Source organism: Hibiscus syriacus, unplaced genomic scaffold (genome assembly GCF_006381635.1).
Source record: "Hibiscus syriacus cultivar Baekdansim isolate YM2019G1 unplaced genomic scaffold, ASM638163v2 tig00000453_pilon, whole genome shotgun sequence".
NCBI lineage: Eukaryota > Viridiplantae > Streptophyta > Magnoliopsida > Malvales > Malvaceae > Hibiscus > Hibiscus syriacus.
In genome coordinates, this window is record NW_024061788.1 from 507,676 (window position 1) to 518,209 (window position 10,534).

Genomic DNA, 10,534 nt, shown 5'->3' on the forward strand with positions numbered 1-10,534 from the left:
TTTCAGCCATGGCCCGAAGCAAGTATCCTCAAACAATTTTCTTTGTACAGGTGTAAGCGTCGACGCAATTGTAGTGACTAGGCTTAATTTATTCCTTAAGGTCAATGAAGCCGAAAAAAATTTCTACAAAAATAATAAACATACCAAGTTAGATATATCAAAAACTACAAATTATACACTATAAGTAGACATGATATTAAACAGTGAATACAAAGCCAAATATGTTTCAAACTTGCACGGTATTCACCCAAGTCATTATTCTATCATAGTTCACAAAATGCATTAGATAACATTGTGAAATTATTTGTCTTTATTTTTTGGTTGAAGTAATGTAATTAATTCAAGTTTCAATTTGCAGAAGAATAATAGTTTCAAATGGTCTTCAGCAAATTAAAACTTGAATGAATTGTATTACTTCAACCGAAAGACAAAACAAAGACAAATACTAACTTCACAGGGTTAAAGACTAAACAGTTTAACAGTATTGGCAGCAACCGAATGAATTTACTAAGCAATCTAAATGAAATGGTTAATATATTACTGAAATTACCAGTAAATTTATAATCAATTTAAATATAAAAAATCTAATAATAATACAAAAATTTCAAAATAAAAATAATTAAAAAACTAACCCTCGGTGGTTGATTTTTCATTTCTGACCATGAATGGTTGTGAGGGTGGATCTGAGAAATAGAGATAGACGGATTTCTTCGGAGATGAGGACAGATTTCGTACGAGATGGGGACTAATGTCGCCGTAGAGAGTGAGAGATGGAGATGAGACTGAGTTGTGATTTAGGGTTTTAGGTTATGATTTGCGATTATACTGTTTACATTTGTGTTGCAAAATAAATATCGTGTTTCGAATTCGAAAATAAAATTCTCGTTGCGAAAATAAACGCGCTTTGCGAATTTGACTTATGTGTTGTGAATTACAAATTCGCAATGCGAATTTAGAAACTGAGTTGAGAAATTGGAGTTCGCGTTGCGAATTTGTTGGTCATTTTCGTAAATCCAAAAAAAAGTTGGTTAAAATCGTATATTATAAGGCATTTTCGGTCATTGAAGTTATTTTCTCTATTTCAAATGGATGTCAAGTTGGCATTCTTGAATGGTGTGCTCGAAGATGATATCTACATCGAACAACCACCCGGGTACGTAAAAGTCGAAGAAGAGAAGAATGTGTTAAAATTGAAGAAGGCTCTTTACAGGTTGAAGAAAGCACCACGGCGTGGAATACACGTATCGATACATATTTCAAGGAGAACGGGTTCAAGCAATATCCCTACGAGCATGCCCTTTACGCAAACAAAAATGGAGGTAGCGTGTTATTTGTTGCTCTTTATGTTGATGATCTCATTTTTATGGGTAACAATGATGAGATGATAGAAGAGTTTAAGGGCACAATGAGGGAATTTGAGATGACAGATTTGGGTTTAATGAAGTTTTTTCTTCGTTTGGAGGTTAGACAAGCAGAGACGGGTATTTTTGTATCACAAGAGACATGCAAAAGAGATTTTGAAGAAATACAATATGGAAAATAGCAACCCGGTATCAACACTAATGAAACCAGGTACAAAATTCTCGAAGTTCGATGAAGGGGAACGTGTCAATGCGAGTAGATACCGAAGTTTGGTAGGAAACCTTTGCTATCTCACATATACAAGGCCAGATCTTTCGCTAAGTGTCGACATTGTAAGTCGGTTCATCGAGGAGCCGGTTTATTCACATCGGAAGGCGTTGAAGCGAATCCTACTATACATCCAAGGAACAATGTCACTCAGGTTGTTCTACTCGAAAATAGAAGATTACAAATTGGTTGGGAACTCCGACAGTGATTGGTGCGGAGACATAGACGATCAGAAAAGCACATCGGGATATGTGTTTTTTATGGGAGATATTGTGTTTACTTAGCTTTCAAAGAAGCAGGCGATCGTGACGCTCTCGACATGTGAAGCTGAATATGTGGCAGCATCTTGGTGTGTATATCATGCGATACGACTTAGAAATTTGTTGAGCAAGATGGAGCTAAAGCAACTAGTGAAACCGTGATTCATGTTGACAACAAATCAACAATTGAGTTGGCAAAGAACTCGGTGAACCATGAAAGAAGCAAACATATCGATGTTCATTTTCACTTTATCCGAGATCATGTGAAGGAAGGAAGTGTGGAATTCGTGGATGTGGTAAGTCAGGATCAAGTTGCGGATATCTTCACAAAACCGCTACCGAAAGTACTTCTTGACAAATGCAAGAAAATGATTGGCATGATGGATGGAAGAAACATTTAAGTTTAAGGGGGAGTTTTGTTGAATAAACTTAAATGTGGTTTTTAGTGATTTTCTTTAAATTTAGAAGTTAATGGGAAAATAAAAGGTCAAGAGTTTTAGTATGTGAAAGGACAATGGGTGATATAGGAGTTAATTGTCTTTTATGATTTTTAATAGAATTTATATTTTTATTTTTGGTAGAGTAGTACCTAGTGCCTATATAAAGACCTTGTTGATTTCATTTGGAAACAACTCAAAGAAATACAAAATCATTAAGACATAGTATAGTAGTTGTGGGTTAATTTGTTTTCTATTTTACACAAATGACCACTTCGATTGCCGACTGAGTTCAGGTCTAAACTCAGAGGAATGCTGGTATCTCCTCCTTCAAGCATTCTAAGGATCTAACAATTTGCAGAGAACAGATAAAAATCTCTCAATTTCAGTAGTCATCACATGAAATGGGGTGAAAAGCTCTTACAAAAAATATTATGGAAAAGGAACAACTATGAAAAGAATTTAGAACCTGATGGGTAAGATAGAATACCTTTGACATCGGGGGGGTCTCGATTCTGGATCGTGATTTAGGCACAAGAAAGCGGCACGTCCCATGGCCTGGAACTGATGAGTGTAGTCCTGGACTTTGCTGGAGGTTAAACATGGATCAGTCAACTGATAAATATTTGTCATTATTTGGTTCGAATTTAATGCAGCTAGTGGGTGGAACCAGTCTGATAAGAAATTCTGTCCCTTGTAATATTTCAGCTCATTGATTCTTTGTCCTATCATTAACTCTAATAGCACCACTCCAAATGCATATACATCAACTTTCTGTGTAATCCTTCCACCATCCAAATACTTTGGGGCAAGGCACTTGGATTTAGTCATTTCATTTTTTTAGAGCCATTTAGAAAGATAGAAATGTACACAGGTTTAACAAATGTTTATTGTTTTATGTAAAATTTAGGCTACAAAAAATGCTAGGTCTTATTCATTGTATGCCCAAAAATTATAACAAAGCACATTGGTTCAGTGTGTGTTGTGAAACTAGGGTTACCTCTAATCTAAGGAAAAATAGAGGGAGAAATTTAGAAAGGACCTTGAAGTTCCAATAGTTCGATCTTCGTTTTCGATCCATTGATCAGAATGCCATCTTGCGAGGCCAAAATTAGTAACCTAAAGACGAACTAAAATGTAAGGCATGTTGAATATATCAAATGAGGAATCTACTAAATGATGAAACAACAGTCTGAAATCCATACGAATATATCAAATGAAATTTTGAGGTCCTTCATGCATTTTGCATTTTTCACCCAAAAATAGTATTGACCAGTTATAAGCAAGGTGAACCTCTTCAAACCAAAAACCTCTTCGCAAAGATTTCAAATTCTACCACGACTTGCTGATATAGTCAAATGATTAAACAGATCATCAGTGTGCAGCATTTTCCTTTACGATGAATTAAAGTCTTCGTACCGATATTAACAAGCATAAACACTAATGCTATCTGAAATGTCCAATAACTAACTACAAGTACCTGAGGCTCAAAATCGTGAGTTAGGAGAATATTTTTGGGCCGCATATCTCTATGTACTATACAACCAACTCTACAATCTTCATGAAGGTATCGCAAACCTCATGCTGCTCCGATAGCTATTCTTAGTCGTGATTGCCAATCTAGAGAGGCTCTGTTGGTTCCTGTCAACCAGATGTACCTAGTATCATTTTGGAAAGACGAGAGGTTCTAAGTGGAAATAGAAAATGGTGCACATGGAAACTGTTAGATTGTATATAAAATATGATACTGAAAAATATACACGAGAAAATGAATACCATGTAAATGGAAATCTAAGGATCCATTGCAGATGTATTCATAAACCAAGACTCTCTTGTTACCATCAATACAAAACCCAATTAGCAACACAACATTCCTATGTTGCGCGCAGCTCAAAACCTGCATCTCCCTGCAGAAATCAATATCCGCTTGACAACCGACGAACTTTAACAGCTTCAATGCTACAAACTGACCATCTCTCAAATCCCTCTATAACAATACCAAAATCACATTCAGCCAAAAAATTCACTTCTGCAAATCCATCAGTAGCTTCCTCTAGCTCCTCGAAAGAAAACCGTCTTGGTGGTATGCCAAAGACTGGTGCCTTGTGTTGACAAAATGAGCATAGGGGTGGAGGTATTGAGGATGTTCTACCTAAGGAAACTGCATCTCTAATGTCTGAGCTAACCATGTAGTATTTGTCATGGCTTTGATTCACAAGTCTACCTTCCTTTGCATCTCGATCTAATTGGACAAACTTGTCAAGCAAGGTTTTGGAACTAGGAGGGATGGCTCTATTGCTTAGGGTTTTACCAGGCTTTTCATCATTGTGATTTTGTGGAATCCAAAATACACTCTTGTCATTACTTTTCACAGAAGATGTTGAATTCACTGATAGATTAATAAGCTTTTCTCCATGCGAATCAATGAGAGCAAGTTGGTTATCCAAGTTATTCTTGTTATCTACGAAAGAGTAATTTCCTAGGTTCAGCACTTCGAAAAGAGGATTTTCTTGACAGAACAGGGAATAAGATGTTGATGAATCAGAATTAGGTAGGTACCCCTCTTGGCTTTTTCTTGAATAAGAAGTACTCGGTTCTTCTGGGCTGCTGACAGGAGTAGAATGCTTCACCCTATGTCCTAGGTGGCCTCCAGAATCCATAACTGGAGAGGAAGCAGCAGAGACATAAAGAGTTCGAAGTTCATCTATGCATTGCAAGTTCAGCCTGAGAACTTTAGCTTGGGAACCTTTCATCACTACAATGTTGCAGTGAAGTTCATCCATGCATTGTTTCAGCTCTTGCTTCAGTTTTCTGATTCAAAAACAACTACTCGTGAGTTAATACAAAAAATCGACATCTAGATTAAGTAACCGAGTTTCTGCCATGCCAAATTGTTATCATTAGATGTTACAGATCAAGCATGCTATATTATTCATGACTGGAAAACAATTGGAATATTCAATCAGACCATTTCCATTTGGCTTTCATTTGAATTGATTGGTAAAGGTAGCATAGAATTGCATTCTATACATGAATAACACAACACAAAAACCTCAACTCAAATAACATGATTCAGAAACGACTTTAGGACTTAGAAATAATTAGATTGATATTTTACCAGACAGAATTAAGGAGTATAACATATATTTGTAGTTTAATGATAATCACTTCAAAAAAGTATTATTATAACAGACAAAATGAAAAAAATGTTCGCATATCAGCATATTCCAAAGGCGGTAGGTAGCAATCTTTGACCACTAAAACTAACATATAAGACAAAGTCGAAGGAATAATGAACTAGTATAAAGCGTGCAAGTAAAGGAGATAAGCCACAATTATGATCAACCAATTAAATTAATAGCTTAGAAACAAGAAATAATACTTTTTTATGGTTAATTACTTGTCCAGTATGACCCAGTTGGCTCTATTTGTTCTTTGCTTCAGCCGCCACTGAACTGCAAGTTGTACCTGACACCACCTTGATCCTCACAGTAACCTGCAATTTAAGAGCTCATTATTAACCTTATATAAGTTTGTCCTCGCTTGATAAACAATCATGCATCCGTCCTTGTTTATATAGGAAGACAAATTCCTCCTCAAACAATAGGGATTTTGGTGGTAGGTTCACTTGGTGTACCAAGATATTCCCACATTCGTAAGGCTGGATAGGTTTTTGGTGGATGGTCAATTCATGGCTGTTTTTCTTGATATTGCTCAATCATTACTTCCCAGGTCTGTGTCAGATCATAATGCTATAATGCTTGAGAATGGAGGAATTAATTGGGGTAAAAAACCTTTTAGACTATTTAATTATTTGATGGAGGAAGATGGTTTTGAGGAAGTGGTCAGTTCTACAATTTCAAATTGCAAGAGAAAGCAGAGGATAGCTGGGATTTTGAGCATTCTGAAGAGTTCGAAATTAGCCATAAAAAGGTGGGCTGGGAAGAGAAATCAATTTCCAGGAGCATCAATTACAGAATTCGAAAGGAAGATTCATATATTAGAGGAGGAGGTCCAGAATTTGCAAGATGTAAGCAATGATGGGATAGCAACAGAGTTGAATGTTTGTCGATCAGAATTATGGAGACTTCACAGGATAGAGAAGCAAATTTGGCATCAAAATTCCAGAATAAAGTGGGTATATGATGGGGATCGAAATACTAGAGTTTTTCATACTTGTGCTTCAGTTAGAAGAAAGATAAATGTTATGAATGCTCTAAGAGTTTGATACAGCTAAGGCTAACACAATATTAAAGGTTGAGAATTTCACAACGGGGCTGAACGTATCTGTGAAATCATAACCCGGAACCTGTGAGTAACCTTTCACGACAAGGCGTGCTTTGTACCGGTTGACAGAACCATCCGGATTACGCTTAAGTTTGAACAACCACTTGCAACCGACAGGAATGCGATCGGCAATAAGTTTAACCAATGACCATGTGTTATTCTTAAGGAGAGCATCATACTCCGATTGCATGGCTTCTTGCACAGTGGAAGGTATTTCAGCTTTAAAATACCTTGAGTATGTCTTTGGCTTAAACACTCCACATTTGTTGTGCATCAACATAGAATGTGAATTATGTGTCGGCTGCACTGATGATGTACTTGCATGTTCAAGTTGCCTTGTACTCATACACAAATCAGTAGGCATAGAACCTGAATCGATATCATGTTCATCTGAAGCTTCAGCAACGTTCGAAGACTCATCAGGTAAACCAATGTCAGCAGCATCTGGAGGCTCATTAGGTGAATCAGTGTCAACAGGAGAAGGAGCAGTATAGTGGGGTTGACATGTAACCTCATCAATAACTCCTTCATGCACAATTCCCTCTCCAGTAATTGAACTAGTCCCATGCTGCAATTTCTGAGGATCACTAGTAATAGGAATTGCCTACGACCGAAACAGATTGCTTGGGTGATTGAGAGGTTCGAATCTTTTCCTGCAAATGGAAAAACCTCCTTATTAAACACCATATGATGGGACATATAAACACGACCATCATCTGCAAAGCATTGAAACCCTTGTGCTATAGGCTAAAACCCATATTTGTACACGACTGAGACCGAAATGATAATTTATGATTCTGAAATGGTCTCAAATACGGGAAACATTGACACCCGAAAACCTTCAGAGAAGAGTAATCAGACCTTTTTTTGTAGAGTTTTTCAAACGGAGTTATCTCATCGAGGACTTTTGTAGGAAGTACATTAATTAGGTGAGCTATAGTCACCATAGCATAGGACCAATATTTCATATGTAAGGATGCTTGAGCTAGTAACACAATGCCAAGCTCAACAATATGGCGATGCTTGTGTTATACAACGCCATTTTGCTCCGACGTGTGCGGGCAGGTAACTCGATGAACTATCCCGGACTTGGCAAGCACGAATAAGATGGAACGATACTCACCACCCCAATCTGACTGAACAACCTTAATTATGACTCTAAACTGATTTGTTACTAGATGCTAAAACAATTGAAAAGCCAACAAAGCTTGTGACTTATCTTTAAGTAGATAGATCCATGTGTGCCGAGTAAACGCATCAGCAAAGGATATATAATAACGAAATCCATTTAACACAACATGTGAAGGTCCCCACAAATCAGAAAAAATGAGTTCAAAGGGAGCAGTATTCTGATTAATAGATTGAGTAAATGGCAATTTGTGACTCTTTCCCATAAAGTATGCCATACAATTTTTATTAATTTCTGAATCAAGCTTTACACCAAGTTCCTTAGCAGCTTTATTTAAAGCAAAACTAGCAGGATGTCCTAAACGACGATGCCATAGCTCGGACAATGACGAATCAGCTGCAACCAAATTAGCTGAAGCACTAGATATGTCTTTACTTTGATCATCAAGAGCAAACGTATATAAGCCATCATCCATTCTTCCACACAAAAGAACCTCTTTAGTTGACTCATCTCGAACATAACACGTCGCAACATAAAACTCAATGTAAATAACATTGTCCCTAGCAAGCTTAGAGATCGAAAGCAAATTCTTTGTTATGCTCGGCACATGCAATAAATCGTTCAATAACAAGGCTCGAGAAGAAGTAGAAGGCATAACCGAACTACCAATAGAATGAATAACAAGTGAGACGCCATTACCGATAGTGAGTTTACCTGGACCTCTAAACTCTGTCGTGCTCGAGACTTTGGTAGCATCAGGTGTAAGATGATGCGTTGCACCGGAGTCTACAACATAGTGTTGCTAGCCAGAGTTAGAAATTGTATTAGCTTGTGATTGACTAGCTGCCTGAGAGCACCCTTTACAAAACATATAACTCAGATTAAAGGATTCATCGGTATAACGCACGGTAATAGACTGGCCTTTGTTGGGTCGAGAATCGGATGTAACACATGTAAAATCTTCATCATATCGATGCCAGCAACGATCGACCAAGTGGCCAAGTTTTCCACATAGTTGGCATTGAATCTGAGGTCTGCCTCGACCACGGCCCCCAGCTTTGGATGTAGATGATGATCGAACAGACCTTGATTCATGCCGATCTCAATCAGAAGATTCACTAACCACTTCATGATGAGCAAGGTGTGCACTCATAGGAAGAGATTCCAGTTGATCATCAAAGCCGTCAAGTTGCGCCTCAGCATCGAGGAGCATCGTATAAAGATCGTCTAATGATAGTGTATCCTTTATGGTAGTAATAACCGCCATAAACGGTTGGTATTCTCGGGGTAAGCCTTTCAGAATACTGGCAACATGACCAACGTGAGAAACGACACAACCACATGAAGCACGCGCATCTCAGATCTCTTTCACGCGTGTAAGGTAAACACACATATTGTCGTTCCCTTTCTTCAACGACTGCAGCTTGCAGTGCAAGCTCATTGCAGCAGTCATAGATCTATTGGAAAAGAGCTGTAGCACCATATTTCAGATCGCCGTAGTTGATTCAGCACCAACGAACTGTGCAAGGAGATGAGGACTGATGGTAGAGAGGAGCTACGACGCTAACGCATTGTCCTATGCTACAAACTCCTCAAAGGCCTCATTGAAACTTACTTCGCTGTTAGCATCAAGAACCGTTTCCGGTGGCGGCATCAAGGCAGCAGTCAATAAACGCTCCAGGCGATGGCTACGGACAGTAAGCAGAATTTGTTGCTTCCAGAACAGAAAATTCATCTCGTCAAGGACTACATTAACCTTCTTGTGCGAGAAACCCTTAGAGAACTCCATGAAAGGCGAGCAACAATGGAAGCTCAGTCAAGAAACCTAAGATCGACGGTGAAATATACCATATTAAAAAACTACAGTAACAAACGAATAGTAAAGAATACTGCAGAAAATGATCTACCATTTGCATATGAACCTCTAAATTATTTATACACTGTGAAGTCAGTTAGCCTAACAACCTAGCTAACAACCTGCCAACAACTTAACTGTATCACGTGCACATGCTGAATAGTATACCAGAATACAAAATAGTCTAATAAACCTCATCCCAAGCTCCATCAATGGCATCACCATCTACATCCAACTTATAAAAGTGAATCAGTTCTCAAATAATCTCTTTGATCAGCTCAACAACACTAACAATGGCATCACCATCTTCGTACCCATAGACAATGCCTTATCCACCTCGAAATCTGACACTTTGAACTCCCTCTTCAATGCGTAGATTAGCAGAGAGTGGAGCTAGTCCAGTTCCATATCATCCCAACGCACCTATGCTCCTCTTGCGTTAGACTAGTAGACTAGTAGAACCCCTTTGAGAACGTAATCTAGGGAAAACAACGATGGCAAGTTCCCACTCAATGATGAAAGTTGAGGGTGCACGTTTTGGTTGATGTTGAAGAAACTCCCTATTTGATTATTGGATCTAAGAAAGCATCAAGTAAGCCTGCAAGTAAGATAGGCTCAAAGAGAATGGTTTAAGGTAGGATGATGTAGGGTGATAAGGTGGGCTAGAATTTAAGTAAGAAACAATAATAAAAATGATAATGAATAGGCTATTTTGATGATAGTATGGCAGTGGTGACGATTTGTGAAAGAAAATGGAAGATGGTGATGGTGATGTTAAGGAATGAACAATAACAAGGTAGAACATATATTATATGAAGCATTATCCCACGCCTTAGATGTAACACTTATTTTCCGTATACGTTTCCGTACATGAGTCGTAGATGTCACATAACTTTTAAAATATTTTCATACTTAAAAAATCATTAAAAATTACATT

The 10,534-nt window shown here is 37.9% G+C and overlaps 1 pseudogene; it reads right to left on the bottom strand.

Annotated features, from left to right (window-relative positions):
- Positions 1-2,526: 2,526 nt before the first annotated feature.
- On the bottom strand, positions 2,527-5,979 carry LOC120205969 (annotated as a pseudogene).
- Between the last annotated feature and the right edge of the window lie 4,555 nt (positions 5,980-10,534).